Here is a 21472-nt window from a genome sequence, read left to right as displayed (position 1 = left end):
TTACATCACCGCCGTCATCCCGTCCAGAGGGAAACAGTCTGCAGTAATTTTACATAGTATAGGGCCAGTACTGGTGAGGCAGGGACAGTGGGAAAGGTGAAAGAGATATACTGCTTATATAGGCCGTTGGATTTTTCAAACAAATTTGGGAAAAAAAAAATATATTTGGGCTGCCTGTGACCGTCCTCAGTGTACTGCGTGTCTGCTGGGGGTAGTAGTCCTAATTAATACGCAGCTAAGTGTTACAGCAGGCTTGCGCAAAAGTGTTTCCTGGCTCTGCGTTGCCCGTTACATCACCGCCGTCATCCCGTCCACAGTGAAACAGTATACATATATACGCTGCCTACAGTATCTGTCTGCTGTCTCAGCTCAGCCTTTCAAAAAATAGAAGCAAAATACTTAAGTCCTACTAGTGGCGTTTGGCCACTTGACTGCTTCTGCGCTGTGAATTCCACTATCTCAGTCATACGCACCTACGTCTCACTGCAGGCGTGCACAAAAGTATTTCCTGGCTCTGCGGTGCCCGTTACATCATTGTCGTCATCCTGTCCACATTGAAACAGTATACATGTATACGCTGCCTACAGTATCTGTCTACTGTCTCAGCTCTGCCGTTCAAAAAATAGAAGCAGAATACTTAAGGCCTACTAGTGGCGTCTGGCCACTTGACTGCTTCTGCGCTGTGAATTCCACTATCTCAGTAATACGCACCTACGTCTCACTGCAGGCGTGCGCAAAATTCTTTCCTGGCTCTGATGTGCGTTCCGTAAGCGAAGTCAGCCTCCAACCACAGGCCAATAAGCGGCACATTTTATTACAGCGTTCTGTTTCTGCTCTACTGGTAATACACCATGCTGAGGGGTAGGGGTAGGCCTAGACGACGTGGATGCGGGCGAGGACGCGGAGGCCCAAGTCAGGGTGTGGGCACAGGCCGAGCTCCTGATCCAGGTGTTTCGCAGCCGACTGCTGCGGGATTACGAGAGAGGCACATTTCTGGCATCCCCAGATTAATCTCACAATTAATGGGTCCACGCGGTAGACCTTTATTAGAAAATGAGCAGTGTGAGCAGGTCCTGTCGTGGATGGCAGAAAGTGCATCCAGCAATCTATCGACCACCCAGAGTTCTACGCCGTCCACTGCTGCAACTCTGAATCCTCTGGCTGCTGCTCCTCCTTCCTCCCAGCCTCCTCACTCCATTACAATGACACATTCTGAGTAGCAGGCAGACTCCCAGGAACTGTTCTCGGGCCCCTGCCCAGAATGGGCAGCAATGGTTCCTCTCCCACCGGAGGAGTTTGTCGTGACCGATGCCCAACCTTTGGAAAGTTCCCGGGGTCTGGGGGATGAGGCTGGGGACTTCCGGCAACTGTCTCAAGAGCTTTCAGTGGGTGAGGAGTACGATGACGATGAGACACAGTTGTCTATCACTCAGGTAGTAGTAATTGCAGTAAGTCCGAGGGAGGAGCGCACAGAGGATTCGGAGGAAGAGCAGCAGGACGATGAGGTGACTGACCCCACCTGGTTTGCTAAGCCTATTGAGGACAGGTCTTCAGAGGGGGAGGCAAGTGCAGCAGCAGGACAGGTTGGAAGAGGCAGTGCGGTGGCCAGGGGTAGAGGCAGGGCCAGACCGAATAATCCACCAACTGTTTCCCAAAGCGTCCCCTCGCGCCATGCCACCCTGCAGAGGCCGAGGTGCTCAAAGGTCTGGCAGTTTTTCACTGAGAGTGCAGACGACCGACGAACAGTGGTGTGCAACCTTTGTCGCCCCAAGATCAGCCGGGGAGCCACCACCACCAGCCTCACCACCACCAGCATGCGCAGACATATGATGGCCAAGCACCCCACAAGGTGGGACGAAGGCCGTTCAGCGCCTCCGGTTTGCACCACTGCCTCTCCCCCTGTGCCCCAACCTGCCACTGAGATCCAACACCCCTCTCAGGACACAGGCACTACCGTCTCCTGGCCTGCACCCACACCCTCACCTCCGCTGTCCTCGGCCCCATCCACCAATGTCTCTCAGCGCACCATCCAGCCGTCGCTAGCGCAAGTGTTTAAGCGCAAGCGCAAGTACGCCGCCGCACAAGCGTTAAACGTGCACATAGCCAAATTGATCAGCCTGGAGATGCTGCCGTATAGGCTTGTGGAAACGGAGGCTTTCAAAAGCATGATGGCGGCGGACCCGCGCTACTCGGTTCCCAGTCGCCACTACTTTTCCCGATGTGCCGTCCCAGCCCTCCACGACCACGTCTCCCGCAACATTGTACGCGCCCTCACCAACGCGGTTACTGCCAAGGTCCACTTAAGGCTGGGACTGAGTCAGAGCCTGGGACCGCTCACGTCCTACCCACCCCCAGAATTGCGGGCCCCAGCTCGGTGCTGATATGTGCGGCGGTGTATGCTTCCTCCACTAAACCACCCTCTTCCTCCTCCTCCAACGCAATCTCTGTCTCGCAATCAAGATGTGTCAGCAGCAGCAGCACGTCGCCAGCAGTCGGTGTCGCGCGGCGTGGCAGCACAGCAGTGGGCAAGCGTCAGCAGGCCGTGCTGAAACTACTCAGCTTAGGAGAGAAGAGGCACACGGCCCACGAACTGCTGCAGGGTCTGACAGAGCAGACCGACCGCTGGCTTGCGCCGCTGAGCCTCCAAACGGGCATGGTCGTGTGTGACAACGGCCGTAACCTGGTGGCGGCTCTGCAGATCGGCAGCCTGGCCCATGTCTTTAATTTGGTGGTTCAGCGCTTTCTGAAAAGCTACCCACACTTGTCAGACCTGCTCGGAAAGGTGCGCCGGGTCAGCGCACATTTCCGCAAGTCCAAGACGGACGCTGCCACCCTGCGGACCCTGCAACATCGGTTTAATCTGCCAGTGCACCGACTGCTGTGCGACGTGCCCACACGGTGGAACTCTACGCTCCACATGTTGGCCAGGCTCTATGAGCAGCGTAGAGCTATAGTGGAATACCAACTCCAACATGGGCGGCGTAGTGGGAGTCAGCCTCCTCACTTCTTTACAGAAGAGTGGGCCTGGTTGGCAGACATCTGCCAGGTCCTTGGAAATTTTGAGGAGTCTACCCAGATGGTGAGCGGGGATGCTGCAATCATTAGCATCACCATTCCTCTGCTATGCCTCTTGAGAAGTTTCCTGCAAAGCATAAAGGCAGACGCTTAGCGCTCGGAAACGGAGGCGGGTAAAGACAGTATGTCGCTGGATAGTCAGAGCACCCTCATGTCTATATCTCAGCGCGTTAAGGAGGAGGAGGAGGGGGAGGAGCATGAGGAGGAGGGGGAAGAGACAGCTTGGCCCACTGCTGAGGGTACCCATGCTGCTTGCCTGTCATCCTTTCAGCGTGTATGGCCAGAGGAGGAGGAGGAGGAGGATCCTGAAAGTGATCTTCCTAGTGAGGACAGCCATGTGTTGCGTACAGGTACCCTGGCACACATGGCTGACTTCATGTTAGGATGCCTTTCTCGTGACCCTCGCGTTACACGCATTCTGGCCACTACGGATTACTGGGTGTACACACTGCTCGACCCACGGTATAAGGAGAACCTTTCCACTCTCATACCCGAAGAGGAAAGGGGTTCGAGAGTGATGCTATACCACAGGACCCTGGCTGACAAACTGATGGTAAAATTCCCATCCGACAGCGCTAGTGACAGAAGGCGCTGTTCCGAGGGCCAGGTAGCAGGGGAGGCGCAGAGATCAGGCAGCATGTACAGCGCAGGCAGGGGAACACTCTCCAAGGCCTCTGCCAGCTTTATGGCTCCGCAGCAAGACTGTGTCACTGCTCCCCAGTCAAGGCTGAGTCGGTGGGAGCACTGTGAAAGGATGGTGAGGGAGTACGTAGCCAATCGCACGACCGTCCTCCGTGACGCCTCTGCCCCCTACAACTACTGGGTGTTGAAGCTGGACACGTGGCCTGAACTCGCGCTGTATGCCCTGGAGGTGCTTGCTTGTCCTGCGGCTAGCGTCTTGTCAGAGAGGGTGTTTAGTGCGGCTGGGGGAATTATCACGGATAAGCGTACCCGCCTGTCAACCGACAGTGCCGACAGGCTTATACTCATAAAGATGAACAAAGCCTGGATTTCCCCAGAGTCCTCTTCTCCACCAGCGGACAGCAGCGATACCTAAACAATACGTAGGCTGCACCCGCGGATGGAAGCATCGTTCTCTATCACCATAAAAAAACGTGGACCTTTTAGCTTCATCAATCTGTGTATAATATTCAACCTCCTCCTCCTGCTCCTCCTCCTGAAACCTCATGTAATCACGCCAAACGGGCAATTTTTCTGAGGCCCACAAGGCTCAGTCATATGACTTTTGTAAACAATGTTTATACGTTTCAATTCTCAATTCAATAAAGCGTTGAAACTTGCACCTGAACCAATTTTTATTTTAACTGGGCTGCCTACAGGCCTAGTTACAAATTAAGCCACATTAACCAAAGCGATTAATGGGTTTCACCTGCCCTCTTGGTTGGGCATGGGCAATTTTTGGTACATTAGTACTGTTGGTACACCAATTTTTTGGGGCCCTCGCCTACAGTGTAATCCTAGTAATTTTTAGCCCACCTGCATTAAACCTGACATTACCTCAGCTGTGTTGGGCACTGCAATGGGATATATTTATGTACCGCCGGTGGCTTACTGGCACCCACCCATGCTGTCGGTCCACACGGAGTTGTAACTGCATGTGTCCACTTCTAAAGAACCCCAGTCTGACTGGGGCATGCAGTGTGGACCGAAGCCCACCTGCATTTAATCTGACGTTAGCTCTGCTGTCCAGGGCACTGCAATAGGATACATTTATGTACAGCCAGTGGGTTCCAGGGAGCCACCCATGCTGTGGGTGCACACAGAATTCCCATTGCGGAGTTGTACCTGCCTGTGACTATTTATAAAAAACCGCGGTCTGACTGGGGCATGCAGACACCTTGACAGAATGAATATTGTGTGGCACATAGGTTCCCCATTGCTATGCCCACGTGTGCAGCTCCTGATGGCGGTGGCACAGGATTATATTTCTCATTGCTTCTGTACAGCATTGTGGGCTATCGCCCCGCCCCTTTTAAAGAGGGTCGCTGCCTAGCCGTGCCAACCCTCTGCAGTGTGTGCCTGCGGTTCCTCCTCATGGCAGACGCACTTATAAATAGACATGAGGGTGGTGTGGCATGAGGGCAGCTGAAGGCTGCACAGGGACACTTTGGTGTGCGCTGTGGACACTGGGTCGTGCGGGGGGGTGGGACAGCATGTAACCCAGGAGAAGTGGCAGCGGAGTAGCCAGCAGGCAGTGATTGTGCTTTGTTGGAGGTAGTGTGGTGCTTAGCTAAGGTATGCATTGCTAATGAGGGCTTTTCAGAAGTAAAAGTTGTTGGGAGAGGGGGGGGGGGCACTCTTGCCGCTATTGTGGCTTAATAGTGGGACCTGAAACTTGAGATGCAGCCCAACATGTAGCCCCTCGCCTGCCCTATCCGTTGCTGTGTCGTTCCCATCACTTTCTTGAATTGCCCAGATTTTCACAAATGGAAACCTTAGCGAGCATCGGCGAAATACAAAAATGCTCGAGTCGCCCATTGACTTCAATGGGGTTCGTTACTCGAAACGAACCCTCGAGCAGCGCGAAATTTTCGTCCCGAGTAACGAGCACCCGAGCATTTTGGTGCTCGCTCATCTCTAATGAAAACGTATGAACCAAAAACACATACGCTTGTGTGAATGAGCCCTAAATGTAACTACTCCTTAGCATAGCTATGGAGCTCTATGCACTATGGTGGGGTTTTCCCCCTTCCACCTCTTTAGCACTGAGCTTCCTACCTTGGAGGAACGCTAGGGTGCCCGGGTAGGGCTGTAAGAGCTGTGCCACCACCAGAAGGTTACTGAACAGAGCGGTGTGGAGGTGCAATAGCTCAGATTTCAAGATTGGCCACCCCCTCTGCCAAGCACTGGCCATGTCCTCTGGGAAAAGTGGAGAGCCAGTCCTTCTGCATCTAGACCTCGCCCTAAGCCACAGAAAATGACATGGCAAGCCAGAATTGGACCGCCAGCCTTGAGTTTAATGCCTGTGCTGTAGAACCCTTCAATCTAGCCTGCTCAGCACAAACCTGCCAGATCACACCATAAATAATAATCACACTGGCTTTACACTTGATAGATACATCCTTGCAGTTTCTGCATCCATTTCTGTGCTGCACAGCTGTGCATCCAGGATAAACTGCATAAGAGTTTTGCACTGGGTGCCGGCATCTTAATGCTCTGCTTTTTAACCCTGCTTTTGGATAGCGCACAGCCAGCACGATCTGAGTGTGCTTTACGGGCTGTGCTCCAGTAATACTGAACAGCTGGACAACATGCTTAAGAGATGCTCCTAGCATTGAGGAAGAGCCATAGCATGTGTTCTGCACTCTGTGTGATTGTTCTCAGTAAGAGAAACCAAGTAATCTTGTAGACGTGATACCTTTTATTGGTTAACAAAAATACATGATGTTATAGCGAGCTTTCGAACCTCATAGGGTCCTTCCTCCGGCAAATTGGAACAAATCTAAAGACGTATTTAATATATACACATGATCTCATGGGAGGGCATAGACATGGTGTACTTAATTTGCACTAGATAAATATCAGAGACAGGATACACAGACATGTTGGGATTAATAACACTAAGATAAATACCAGGGAGGGATGAGCATAACAGTAAATAATTAGTCCAGTGACAAGGCATGTGAAAGATTATAGTCTCTAAATTGAGGTTAGGGGCTCAACACGAGGCCAATGTGTTACCTCTGCTCTGGGTTTCTCATATCTTGTAATCTCCACTGATGTGGAAACCCCCTTCCAAGATTCATACCGTTTCTAATAGTATCAAAGATGGTTATAGATAGAGATAAGCGAACGTACTCGTCCGAGCTTGATGCTCGGGCGAATATTAGGGTGTTCGGGATGCTCGTTACTCTTAACGAGTACCACGCGATGTTCAGGTTACTTTCACTTTCATCTCTGAGACGTTAGCACGCTTTTCTGGCCAATTGAAAGACAGGGAAGGCATTACAACTTCCCCCTGTGATGTTCCAGCCCTATACCACCCCCCTGCTGTGAGTGGCTGGGGAGATCAGATGTCACCCGAGTATAAAAGTCGGCCCCTCCCGCGGCTCGCCTCAGATGCCTTGTGAGATAGCTGAGGGAAAGTGCTGTTGTGTTGGAGCTGCTGTAGGGAGAGTGTTAGGAGTGAGTGTAGGCTTCAAGAACCCCAACGGTCCTTCTTAGGGCCACATCTAACAGTGTGCAGTACTTAGGAGTGTTGCACCTTTTTTTTTTTTTTCAAAATCGGTTGTGCAGAGCATTGCGCCCTGCAGTAATACTACAGGGACAGAAGTGGTGGTTAGGCAGGGAGAGTGTTAGGAGTGAGTCTAGGCTTCAAGAACCCCAACGGTCCTTCTTAGGGCCACATTTAACCGTGTGCAGTACTGTGTAGGCTGCTGTTAGCAGTGTTGCATTTTTTTTTTTCAAAATCGGCTGTGCAGAGCATTGCGCCCTGCAGTAATACTACAGGGACAGAAGTGGTGGTTAGGCAGGGAGAGTGTTAGGAGTGAGTGTAGGCTTCAAGAACCCCAACGGTCCTTCTTAGGGCCACATTTAACCGTGTGCAGTACTGTGCAGGCTGCTGTTAGCAGTGTTGCTTTTTTTTAAAAAAAAAAATCGGCTGTGCAGAGCATTGCGCCCTGCAGTAATACTACAGGGACAGAATTGTGTAGGCAGGGCCAGAAGACATATATTATTGATTGAATATAGTCAGTGGGCCTTTTCTTTAAAAAAAAAGGGAAACATTCTATTTGGCCTGCCTCTGACAGTCCTCAGCGTTCTGGGTACGTGTGTGGTGGGTGGAGAACGTAAATAAATCATACGCAGCCAGCTACGTTTAACAGCAGGCTTGCGCCAATTTATTTCCTGCCTGGGAAAAATCACCGCTCTGCTGCACTTCATATAACACTGCAGTTCTGTGGAACACATTTCTTATCTGATTGAATACAGTCAGTGGGCCTTCCCTTTAAAAAAAAAAGGGAAACATTCTATTTGGCCTGCCTCTGACAGTCCTCAGCGTTCTGGGTACATGTGTGGTGGGTGCAGAACGTAAAGAAATCAAACGCAGCCAGCTACGTTTAACAGCAGGCTTGCGCCAATTTATTTCCTGCCTGGGAAATCACTGCTCTGCTGTAGTTAATAACTCTGCAACCCTGCAGTTCTGTGACACATTGCAGGGCCACAACACATTTATTATTGATTGAATATACGCAGTGGGCCTTTCCTTTAAAAAAAAAGGGAAAAAAATTCTATTTGGCCTGCCTCTGACAGTCCTCAGCGTTCTGGGTACGTGTGTGCTGGGTGGAGAACGTAAAAAAAATCATACGCAGCCAGCTAAGTTTAACAGCAGGCTTGCGCCAATTTATTTCCTGGCTGGGAAATCAAATCACTGGTAATACACCATGCTGAGGGGTAGGGGTAGGCCTATAGGACGTGGACGCGGGCGAGGACGTGGAGGCCCAAGTCAGGGTGTGGGCACAGGCCGAGCCAGTGCAGTGGCCAGGGGTAGAGGCAGGGCCAGACCGAATAATCCACCAACTGGTTCCCAAAGCGCCCCCTCGCGCCATGCCACCCTGCAGAGGTCAAGGTGCTCTACGGTGTGGCAGTTTTTCACAGAGACGCCTGACGACCGACGAACAGTGGTGTGCAACCTTTGTCGCGCCAAGATCAGCTGGAGAGGCACCACCACCAGCATGCGCAGGCATATGATGGCCAAGCACCCCACAAGGTGGGACGATGCCCGTTCACCGCCTCCGGTTTGCACCACTGCCTCTCCCCCTGTGCCCCAACCTGCCACTGAGATCCAACCCCCCTCTGAGGACACAGGCAGTACCGTCTCCTGGCCTGCACCCACACCTTCACCTCCGCTGTCCTCGGCCCCATCCAGCAATGTCTCTCAGCGTAGCGTCCAGACGTCGCTAGCGCCACAGTTTGAGCGCAAGCGCAAGTACGACGCCACGCACCCGCACGCTCAAGCGTTAAACGTGCACATTGCAAAATTGATCAGCCTAGAGATGCTGCCGTATAGGCTTGTGGAAACGGAAGCTTTCAAAAGCATGATGGCGGCGGCAGCCCCGCGCTACTCGGTTCCCAGTCGCCACTACTTTTCCCGATGTGCCGTCCCAGGCCTGCACGACCACGTCTCCCGCAACATTGTACGCGCCCTCACCAACGCGGTTACTGCCAAGGTCCACTTAACAACAGACACGTGGACAAGCACAGGCGGGCAGGGCCACTATATCTCCCTGACGGCACATTGGGTGAATTTAGTGGAGGCTGGGACAGAGTCAGAGCCTGGGACCGCTCACGTCCTACCCACCCCCCGAATTGCGTGCCCCAGCTCGGTGGTGGTATCTGCGGGGGTGTATGCTTCCTCCACTAAACCACCCTCCTCCTCCTCCTCCTACGCAACCTCTGTCTCGCAATCAAGATGTGTCAGCAGCAGCAGCACGTCGCCAGCAGTCGGTGTCACGCGGCGTGGCAGCACAGCGGTGGGCAAGCGTCAGCAGGCCGTGCTGAAACTACTCAGCTTAGGAGATAAGAGGCACACGGCCACGAACTGCTGCAGGGTCTGACAGAGCAGACCGACCGCTGGCTTGCGCCGCTGAGCCTCCAACCGGGCATGGTCATGTGTGACAACGGCCGTAACCTGGTGGCGGCTCTGCAGCTCGGCAGCCTCACGCACGTGCCATGCCTGGCCCATGTCTTTAATTTGGTGGTTCAGCGCTTTCTGAAAAGCTACCCCCACTTGTCATACCTACTCGGAAAGGTGCGCCAGCTCTGCGCACATTTCCGCAAATCCCACACGCACGCTGCCACCCTGCGGACCCTGCAACATCGGTTTAATCTGCCAGTGCACCGACTGCTGTGCGACGTGCCCACACAGTGGAACTCTACGCTCCACATGTTGGCCAGACTCTATGAGCAGCGTAGAGCTATAGTGGAATACCAACTCCAACTTGCGCGGCGCAGTGGGAGTCAGCCTCCTCAATTATTTACAGAAGAGTGGGCCTGGTTGGCAGCCATCTGCCAGGTCCTTGGAAAATTTGAGGAGTCTACCCAGATGGTGAGCGGGGATGCTGCAATCATTAGCGTCACCATTCCTCTGCTATGCATCTTGAGAAGTTCCCTGCAAAGCATAAAGGCAGACGCTTTGCGCTCAGAAACGGAGGCGGGGGAAGACAGTATGTCGCTGGATAGTCAGAGCAACCTCATGTCTATATCTCAGCGCGTTGAGGAGGAGGCGGAGGAGCATGAGGAGGAGGGGGAAGAGACAGCTTGGCCCACTGCTGAGGGGACAGATGCTGCTTGCCTGTCATCCTTTCAGCGTGTATGGCCAGAGGAGGAGGAGGAGGAGGAGGAGGAGGAGGATCCTGAAAGTGATCTTCCTAGTGAGGACAGCCATGTGTTGCGTACAGGTACCCTGGCACACATGGCTGACTTCATGTTAGGATGCCTTTCTCGTGACCCTCGCGTTACACGCATTCTGGCCACTACGGATTACTGGGTGTACACACTGCTCGATCCACGGTATAAGGAGAGCCTTTGCACTCTCATTCCCGAAGAGGAAAGGGGTTCGAGAATAATGCTATACCACAGGGCGCTGGTGGACAAACTGATGGTAAACTTCCCATCTGACAGCGCTAGTGGCAGAAGGCGCAGTTCCGAGGGCCAGGTAGCAGGGGAGGCGCAGAGATCAGGCAGCATGTACAGCGCAGGCAGGGGAACATTCTCCAAGGCCTTTGCCAGCTTTATGGCTCCCCAGCAAGACTGTGTCACCGGTCCCCAGTAAAGGCTGAGTTGGCGGGAGCACTGTGAAAGGATGGTGAGGGAGTACGTAGCCGATTGCAGCACCGTCCTCGGTGACGCCTCTGCCCCCTACAACTACTGGGTGTTGAAGCTGGACACGTGGCCTGAACTCGCGCTGTATGCCCTGGAGGTGCTTGCTTGTCCTGCGGCTAGCGTCTTGTCAGAGAGGGTGTTTAGTGCGGCTGGGGGAATCATCACAGATAAGCATACCCGCCTGTCAACCGACAGTGCCGACAGGCTTACACTCATCAAGATGAACAAAGCCTGGATTTCCCCAGACTTCTCTTCTCCACCAGCGGACAGCAGCGATACCTAAGCAATACGTAGGCTGCACCCGCGGATGGAAGCATCGTTCTCTCTCACCATCCAAAACGGGGACATTCCTGCTTCATCAATCTGTGTATAATATTCCTCCTCCTCCTCCTGCTCCTCCTCCTGAAACCTCACGTAATCACGCCGAACGGGCAATTTTTCTTAGGGCCACAAGGCTCACTCATATAATTTTTCTAAACAATTTTTATACGTTTCAATGCTCTTAAAAGCGTTGAAACTTTAACTTGAACCAATTTTTCGTTAAACTGGGCTGCCTCCAGGCCTAGTTACCACTTAAGCCACATTAACCAAAGCGATTAATGGGTTTCACCTGCCATCTTGGTTGGGCATGGCCAATTTTTTCTGAGGTACATTACTACTGTTGGTACACCAATTTTTTGGGGCCCTCACCTACAGTGTAATCATAGTAATTTCTATGTTCTTCGCCTGCACTCATGGTACAGAAAGGTGTGTGGGGTTGGCCTACACTTTAGCTTCATAAATGTAACTGGGGCCTTGTCTATACTGCAGCTACTGAAATGTGAAAGAGACTGTTATCTCCCTAAACTGCTGCAATGGGAATGTTACTGGGGCCTGTCTTGAGTGCTACTATTACTGAAATGGAACTAAGACTGCGCTCCCCCTATACTGCTGCTAGTGATATGTTAGTGGGGCCTGTCCCCAATGCTACCGCTGAAATATTAATTGTGGGCTCTGCCTATACCGCTGCTAATGGTATGTCACTGGGGTGTGGAAACAGAGGCTTCACAAAGACATGATGGCGGCGAGGCCATTTCCCACCAACGCTGTTACTGTTAAGGTGCATATAACCACGGACACGTGTAGAGGACACATAGTGCCTCCAAAACATCCCCCTCCTCCTCCAACAATGAAAACATTCTTGGCAAATACCTTTGCATTGGTCCGTCTGGTGGCAGTCCAAGAATTTCACCTTTAACGACACAACAAGAGAGCACCACCACCATCCCCCCGCCACGGCCCACTTAATCCTGGCCACATTCCGAAAACCAACTACATAAAACCGCGCTACCAGGTCCGCAGTCACCACCACATTACCACCAACGAGGTTACTATTAAGGTACATATTACCAGTCTGACTGGGGCATGCAGTGTGGGCCGAAGCCCACCTGTATTAAGCACGACATTACTACCTCAGCTGTGTTGGGCAATGCAATGGGATATTTTTATGTACCGCCGGTGGCTTCCTGGCACCCACCCATGCTGTGGGTCCACAGGGAATTATAAATGCATCTGTTTCCACTTCTAAAGAACCCCAGTCTGACTGGGGCATGCAGACACCTTGACAGAATGAATAGTGTGTGGCACATAGGTTGCCCATTGCTATGCCCATGTGTGCAGCTCCTGATGGCGGTGGCACAGGATTATATTTCTCATTGCTTCTGTACAGCATTGTGGGCTATCGCCCCGCCCCTTTTAAAGAGGGTCGCTGCCTAGCCGTGCCAACCCTCTGCAGTGTGTGCCTGCGGTTCCTCCTCATGGCAGACGCACTTATAAATAGACATGAGGGTGGTGTGGCATGAGGGCAGCTGAAGGCTGCGCAGGGACACTTTGGTGTGCGCTGTGTGTGTGTGTGTGTGGGGGGGGGGGTTGGGCAGCATGTAACCCAGGAGAAGTGGCAGCGGAGTGTCATGCAGGCAGTGATTGTGCTTTGTTGGAGGTAGTGTGGTGCTTAGCTAAGGTATGCATTGCTAATGAGGGCTTTTCAGAAGTAAAAGTTGTTGGGAGGGGGGGGGCCCACTCTTGCCGCTATTGTGGCTTAATAGTGGGACCTGTGAACTTGAGATGCAGCCCAACATGTAGCCCCTCGCCTGCCCTATCCGTTGCTGTGTCGTTCCCATCACTTTCTTGAATTGCCCAGATTTTCACACATGAAAACCTTAGCGAGCATCGGCGAAATACAAAAATGCTCGGGTCGCCCATTGACTTCAATGGGGTTCGTTACTCGAAACGAACCCTCGAGCATTGCGATAATTTCATCCCGAGTAACGAGCACCCGAGCATTTTGGTGCTCGCTCATCTCTAGTTATAAACTTATATTCCCATATGTTGTATATTGCGTCAGTGAATAGAAAAATGCTTTGCCACAGGTAATGCTGTCTGGTGTGGCCCACCCTGTATAATTATATGGAGTTTCCACTAGTGGCCATCTTGTGAGTTTGAGATGTGACAGAAAATAACATTGGCTGGTACCGTGTAGGGTTGCCAGTAGAGATGAGCGAGCGTACTCGTCCGAGCTTGATGTTCGTTCGAGCATTAGGGTACCCGAGATGCTCGTTACTCGAGGCGAGCACCATGCGATGTTCGAGTCAATTCCATTTCCTTCCCTGAAAGTTTTGCACCATTTTCTGGCCAATAGAAACGCAGGGAAGGCATTACAACTTCCTCCTGTGACGTTTAAGCCATATCCCACCCCCCTGCAGTGAGTGGCTGGCGAGATCAAGTGACCCTCGAGTATTTAAAGTGGGGCCGCCCGTGGCTCGCCACAGTCACACACTGGGAGAGATCAGGGACAGTGCTGGTGCTGCTATAGGGAAAGTGTTAGTGTAGGATCCTGTGTACAAGAACCCTAACGGTCCTTCTTAGGGCCACATCTGACCGTGTGCATTACTGTTGTGGCTGCTGGTAGAAGTTTTGCAAATTTTTTTTTTTTTGTATATCGGACGTGCAGCCCCATTACAGCTATAGCGTTCTCAGGCTGCAGTCTGTACTACATAGTATAGGGGCAGTATTGGTCAGGCAGGGACAGTGGGTAGTGTGGAATCCTGTCTACAAGAACCCCAACGGTCCTTCTTAGGGCTACCTGTGATAGTGTGCATTTTACAGGTTGTCTGATGGGAGTTGTAGTCCATCACTATTGCACAGCTAGGCCTGTTTGCAGCCTTCCGAATAATTTTTTTCTGGCTGCAGTTAGCGTTACATAACCGCTGTCAGACTCCAACTGTACGCCAATAATTCCAAAATTTTTTACACCGCTCTGTGTCTGCCGTCAACTTCACGCACGGCGTACGGCAACAGCCCCTGATAGAAGGAAAGTCATATACACGCTATATAGCCTGTATTCTTTGACCAAAAAACCAAAAAGCTCCTTCTTACAGCTACCTGTCACCGTGTGCATTTTACAGGTTGTGTGATGGGAGTTGTAGTCTACGCACATAATTCCAAAATTATTTACACCGGGCTGTGTCTGCAGTGAATTAGAGACGCACAGCATACAGCCACAGCGACTCATAGAGGGAAAGTGATATACACAGTATATAGCCTGTATTATTTGACCAAAAAAACAAGAAGCTCCTCAGTTGGGCTACCTTTGACTGTTTAAATTTCACTGGGTGTCTGATGGGAGTTGTAGTCCATCACTATTGCACTTAGGCCTGTTTGCGGCCTTCCTTCCATTTTCTTCTGCCTGGAGTTAGCCTTACGATTCCGCTTTCTGCGTGAAAGTGTACGCATATAATTCCATAATTATTTACAGCAGTCTGTGTCTGCTCTATTCGTAATCCACCATGCTGAGGGGTAGGGGTCGAGGATGTGGACGTGGGCGAGGATGAGGAGTTCCAAGTGAGGGTGTGGGCACAGGCCGAGTTCCTGGTCCAGGTGTATCCCAGCCGGCTGCTGCGGGATTAGGAGAGAGGCAAGTTTCTAAGGTCCCCAGCTTCATATCACAATTTATGGGTTCACGTGGTAGACCTTTATTGCAAACAGAGCAGTGTGAGCAGGTCCTGTCGTGGATGGCAGAAAATGCATCCAGCATTGTATCGGGCACCCAGTCTTCTACGCAGTGCACTGCTGAAACTCTGAATCCTCTGGCTGCTGCTCCTCCTTCCTCACAGTCTATACTGCTGCTATAAAAATGGTCCTGGGGTCTGCATATGCTTCTGCTACATAAATGTTACAGGGGTCTGCTGATACTGCTGCTATAGAAATGTTACTGGGGTCTGCGTATACTGCTGCTAGAGAAATGTTACTGGGGTCCGCCTATACTTCCACTACAGAAATGGTACTGGGGTCTGCCTATACCGCAGCTACAAAAATGTTACAGGGGTCTGCCTATACTGCTGCTACAGAAATGTTCCTGGGGTCTGTTTATACCTTTGCTACAGGAATGTTACAGCGGTCTGTCTGTACTATGGGTGCACTAAGTCTTCCCATCGCTGTGTTTTATCTATGTGGCACAAATAATACAGTGACTGACTAGGCCAGAATTGCTAGCCGAGGCCAAGTTGCTTGGCGGGGCCAAACTCTCCCATGGTTGGGCACTCCGATTTCTTCCTGTGTAATACCATCTTTGTGCACTTACATAGGCTAGGCCAAGGAACTCAAAGACTGCCCCTTCCAGTGTTGAGCTATGTTGCGACACATGGATTTCCTGTTGCTATGTAACTCAGGGCACCTTGGGTCACAAAGGTGGAGGCTTGGAACCGAGCCTGACCCTGAGCCCACTAACGTGCTTCCCACACAGACTATTGTGGGTCCTGGTCATGGTGTCTTGGGCTTGTAATGCCACCTCCTCCTCCTGCTTGGGGTCAGGGGATCAGCACTGGGCATCATGTATTTTCTCCCGTGTTACCACAGTTATCTGAGACACTGGTTTGGGCCAAAGAAGAGGAGCATTTCTGCATTGATGAGACCTTCACAGCGGTACTAGCATCGGAGTCCGCTCTATGCCCACGATTGCTGAGGGTGTGTGCAGAGGCCTATGTACTCGGCACAGTGAAAGTCTGGCATGTTTGGGCACTATCATTTCTTCATGTTTATTACTGTCTTTGGGTTCCTTCGGCTCCCCTACGCTGTGGGTGCACAAAGACTTCCCATAGCGGTGATTTACCTGTCCTGTGGCACAAAGACACTGATTGACTTGGGTAGGGTGCAGAGTGCAGATGGCTTTCCCCTTGCGGTGTGGATAGAGCTATCCGACACCTAGACAGAATGAATACTGTGTGGGCACATGGACTGCCCATTGCTATGTCAGTCGCAGCACCTTGGGTCTCAAAAGGTATTTGCTGGGACCGAGCCTGGCCAAGGGCCTGCTCACATCCTTCTCACATGGTTTCTTGGCCTTGTAAGGCCACCTCCTCCTCCTGCTTGGGGTCAGGTGATCAGCAATGCGCATCATGTATTTTCTCTCGTGTTACCACAGTTATCTGAGAAACTTGTTTGGGCCAATGGAGAGGAGCGTAACTGCATTAATGTTACAGGGGTCTGCTTATACTTCAGCTGCAGAAATGTTACTGGGGTCTGCCTATACTGCTGCTACACAAATGTTACTGGGATCTGCCTATACTGTTACTACTGAAATGTTACTGGGGTCACCTTAGACTTCTGCAACATAACTGTTACTGGGGTCAGCTTATACCTTTGCTACAGGAATATTACAGGGGTATGTGCATACTATGGGTGCACTAAGTTTTCCCATCGCGGTGTTCTACCTATCTGGCCCCCCCAAAAAAACAGACTGACTATGGCATGGAGTGTGGGCCGAAGCCAACATGCATTTTCTCTCACGTTACCACAGCTATCCGGGGCACTGCATTGGGACAAACAAGACGAGCGATACAGCGCTAATGAGACATTCACAGCTACGCTAGCATCGGAGTCCGCTCTATGCCAGCGATTGCTGAGGGTTTGTGCAGAGGCCTATGTCCTGGGCGCAGTGCAAGTCTGCCATGTTTGGGCACTCTGATTTTTTTATGTGTACTGTCTTAAGTTCCTTAGGCCCACAGACTTCCCATAGAGGTGTTTTATCTCTCTGTCCTCAAAAGACTGACAGACTCCGGTAGGGTGCAGAGTGCAGATGGTTTACCCCTTGCATTGTCGATGAGGTATCCGACACCCAAACACAATAAGTAGTGTGTGGACACATATATTCCCCATTGCTATGTCACTCGCAGCACCTTGGGCCACACAAGGTGTTTGCTGGGACCGAGCCTGGCCAAGGGCCCGGTCACATCCTTTCAGCACAGGCTACAGCAGGTCCTGGTCATGGTTTCTTGGTCTTGTGAGGCCACCTCCTCCTCCTGCTTGGGGTCAGGAGGTCAGCATTGCGCATCATGTATTTTCTCTCGTGTTACCACAGTTATCTGAGAAACTCATTTGGGTCACAGGAGAGGAGCATACCTGCATTAATGAGACCTTTGCAGGTGTACTAGCATCGAAGTCCGCTTCCTGCCTACGATTGCTGAAGCTGTTGGCCGAGGCCTATGTCCCGGGGGAACTGCAACAGCGCCAGGTTGGGCCTGTGGTACTTTTTCCTGGTTAATCCAGTCTTTGGAGCGGTGAAAGAAAACATAAGTGATTTAATGAGACCTTCACAGGTGTACTAGCATCGAAGTCCGCTTCATGCCTACGATTGCTGAAGCTGTGGCCCGAGGCCTATGTCGTCGGTACAGTGTAATCATGTTTGGCCACTCTGATTTCTTTATTGTTTATGTCTTGGGTTGCGTTGGACCCACCTATGCTGTTGGTGCACACAGACTTCCCATCGCGGTGTTTGACCTGTCTGGCACAAAGGCACTGACTGACTTGGGTAGGGGGCAGAGCGCAGATGGCTTTCCCCTTGGGGTGTCAATTGAGCTATCTGACACCTTGACAGAATGAATACTGTGGGAACGTGGATTCCCCATAGCTATGTAACTCATGCTCACGTTTGCAGGTCCTGAGGGAGGTTGGCACTTTGTTGGAATAAAGATCGAACATCAATTTCTCATTGATTCTCAACTGCATTGTGGCCTATTGCCCCCCCCCCCCCCTTTAAAGAGGGTCGCTGCCTGGCCCTGCCAACCCTCTGCAGTGTGTGACTCCGGTTCCTCCTCATGGCAAACGCTCTTACAAATAGACATGAGGGTGGTGCAGCCAGTGTGTGGCATGAGGGCAGCTGAAGGCTGCGCAGGGGTTGGGCAGCGGGGTTGGGCAGCATGTAACCCAGGAGGAGAGGCAGCGGTGTAACCCGCAGGCAGTGATTGTGCTTGGTTGGAGGTAGTGTGGTGCTTAGCTAAGGTGTGCCTTGCTAATGAGGGTTTGTCGGAAGTAAAAATTGTTGGGGGGGGGGGGGCACTCTTGCCGCTATTGTGGCTTAACCTCTTAGTGACCAGGCTTTTTTGCTTTTTTCCATTTTTGTTTTTTCCTACTCCTTTTTATAAAATCGTAGCTCCTTTATTTATCCATCGAAGTCGCTGTATGAGGGCTTGTTTTTTGCGGGATGAGTTGTATTTTTCAATGGCGCTATTTATTGTACCATATAATGTACTGAAAAACTTTTTAAAAATTCTTAGCGGAGAGAAAGGGAAAAAAAACGACATTCCATCTTTCGGTGCGTCCTATTTCTACGATGCACAAACTGCAACAAAAACGACCTGATATTTTTATTCTATGGGTCAGTACGATTGCTACGATACCAAACTTATATAGTATTGTTTTTGCTGTAGTACTTGTATTTTTTTTTAAAGATATTTAATTTTTTTCAATTATTTTCTGCGGTCATCTTGTGCGCGCGATAACTTTATTTTTTTGTCGACGTAGTTGAGCAAGGGCTCCTTTTTTGCGGGATGTCCTGTAGTTTCCGATAGTATCAATTCGGAATACATACGACTTTTTGATCGCTTTTTATTGCGTTTTTTCTGGGAGACAGGGTAACTAAAAAAATGCATTTCTGGCGTTCTTTTTTTTTTTTTTTCGGACGACGTTCACCGTGCAGAAAAAATAATGCACTACTTTGATAGATCGGACTTTTACGGACGTGGCGATATCAAATACATATTTTTATTTTATGATTTAGATTTTTTAATAATAGATATGGCAAAAGGGGGGTGATTTAAACTTTTAGAACTTTTTTTTTTTTACAATTTAAAAAACTTTATTGATCTTTTTTTTTTACTTTACTTTGAAGTCCCCCTGGGGGACTTTAACATGCGATGCTTTGATCGCTCCTGCAGTATGACGTAATGCTATAGCATTACGTCATACTGCTTTTTTGCAGGCAGTCTTTCAAGCCACCCTGTGTGGATGGCTTGATAGGCAGTCTGCTAAGGCAGCCCTGGGGCCATTCATTAGGCCCCCGGCTGCCATGACACCTGCACGGATCCCCCGATCTCACCGCAGGGGGGCCGTGCGGGACCCCCAAACAGCGTTCGGGGCATTTAAAGGGTTAATAGCCGCGATCGGCCGAACGGCCGAGCGCGGCTATTGCCCACGGGTGTCAGCTGTAATAAACAGCTGACGCCCGCGCTGTATGGAGGGAGATAGCGGCGCTACCTCCCTCCATACACGTCCTGCAGCTGCAGGACGTAAAAACACTATGACCCGGCCGTTAAGGGGTTAATAATGGGATATGGGAACCTGAGATGCAGCCCAGCATGTTGCCCCTTGCCTGCCCTATCCGTTTCTGTGTCGTTTCCATCACTTTCTTGGGTTTTGCAGATTTTCACAAATGAAAACCTTAGCGGAGCATAGCTGATATACAAAAATGCTCGAGTCGCCCATTGACTTCAATGAGGTTCGTTACTCGAAACGAACTCTCAAGCATCGTGAAAAGTTCGACTCGAGCAACGAGCACCCAAGCATTTTGGTGCTCTCGCTCATCTCTAGTTGCCAGGCTGGTAAGTTACTGGCCTGGCTGATATTTTTACTGGGAGGCCAGTGCCAGTAAAAACTCAGAGGTGTATATAGAGTTTATCTGCTTACAAGAAATATGTTTGAGTCGCAAAACAGGATACCCAAATACCTTGATGTATAGAGTTAAAACGGATTCCATCTTTATTAAAGCCACATCAGGGCTTGATGCCAACATTTCGGCTGATGCCGCAGCCTTTGTCAAGACTTATACATTGTGCTGAGCTATAGGATAAGCCGACACCTGACAAATGTCTAATAAATAATGATGATTATCAGTCTTAGGGCTCGGTCACACGAGCGATGTTTATGTGCATGTAAAAAAAAATAAATCACACTTTGTACATTAAAAAAATCACATGACCGCGTCCGCTGACACCCGTATGTTTTATCTCTTGCAGGTACAAATTTTAAACACATGTAAAAATCTCACACGTGACTGCTTCCATTGGAAACCATCGGTTCTGTATAGATGCAATTTAAAATCGCGCCTACACATGCGTGAAAAAAAATAGCTTGTGTTACCGAGCCCTAATGGCGAGAGTAGAGCACCAAGCTGCTGTCCTCCAGCTACATCGTGTCAATCTGTATTGAACTTCAGGCAAAGTACACTGAAATAACAAAATTGTATCATTTTCTCGCATCCAAATCTTTCTCCAAGTCGGCATAAGTGTTTTCAGAATCACTAGATCTCATTTCTTCTGACTTTTTGGCATTCGCTAAATCTTAGATAAAAGTCATAATGTAAACTGTGTGGTATGTGTTAGAACAGGGGTAGTTCCGTAGGCTTGCCAATATCGTGCTTGCCAACGTGCGTTTTTATAGCGTTTTTGACTAAAAACTGCATTGTTTCTGTGAAATTACGATCTCATGCGCTAGTGAGGATCGCAAGGGTTTCCCATTGACTTCAATGGGAAACATCGCACTTGCATGCACATGACGGTGCTATGCGATGGCTTTTAAGGTCCCATTAAAACCTATTGGCGAGGATTAGATGGACCGTGCAGGGATCCTGCGAGGAGAAGATCGCTCTTGTGAATCAATCCATGCATTAGAATGGGTTTCATATTCATGCGAGTTTTGTGCGCATCGCACCGCATGGATATATTGCTTGTGTGAATAAGCCCTAGGGGAAAGCTATCTGCAGCCTCATTCCTGGGCCTAAGGCGTGAGCGAGGTGCCACATACTACGTTGTATGAGTCTTCCCAGGCCCAGTGGATAACCTGGGTAAGCTGGCCGCGGTGATGTCATAAAGCCATGACCAGAGTGTGGGGTTCCTTAGTATAAGATTGTGAGATCACACTCACTCTCCTTATGATGTCGTAATGATTCTAGAATGTCGTGCGGCTATATAATCTGTGAGCGCCATGACATCTGTGCCATTTTTGGTACCTGAAGAGACAACTAGCTTGTACAGCTTTACAACTAGTGTTATACTGCTCGCTACTGTTACCTGCTTTTTTGCCACACGGACTCTGAATACATCACCATCATGAGTGCCCGTGAATTGCGACAGCTGATTGACGACAACAATACATGGCTCAACCGGCCAGAAAATCACGGTAAGTGAAATATTAGGGGAGCAACATTCCTTGCTGCAGACACTTTTCTGGGAGGAGTTACCCCTGG

Source organism: Eleutherodactylus coqui, chromosome 12 (assembly GCF_035609145.1).
Source record: "Eleutherodactylus coqui strain aEleCoq1 chromosome 12, aEleCoq1.hap1, whole genome shotgun sequence".
Classification (NCBI taxonomy): Eukaryota; Metazoa; Chordata; class Amphibia; order Anura; family Eleutherodactylidae; genus Eleutherodactylus; species Eleutherodactylus coqui.
This window is presented reverse-complemented; position numbering follows the sequence as displayed.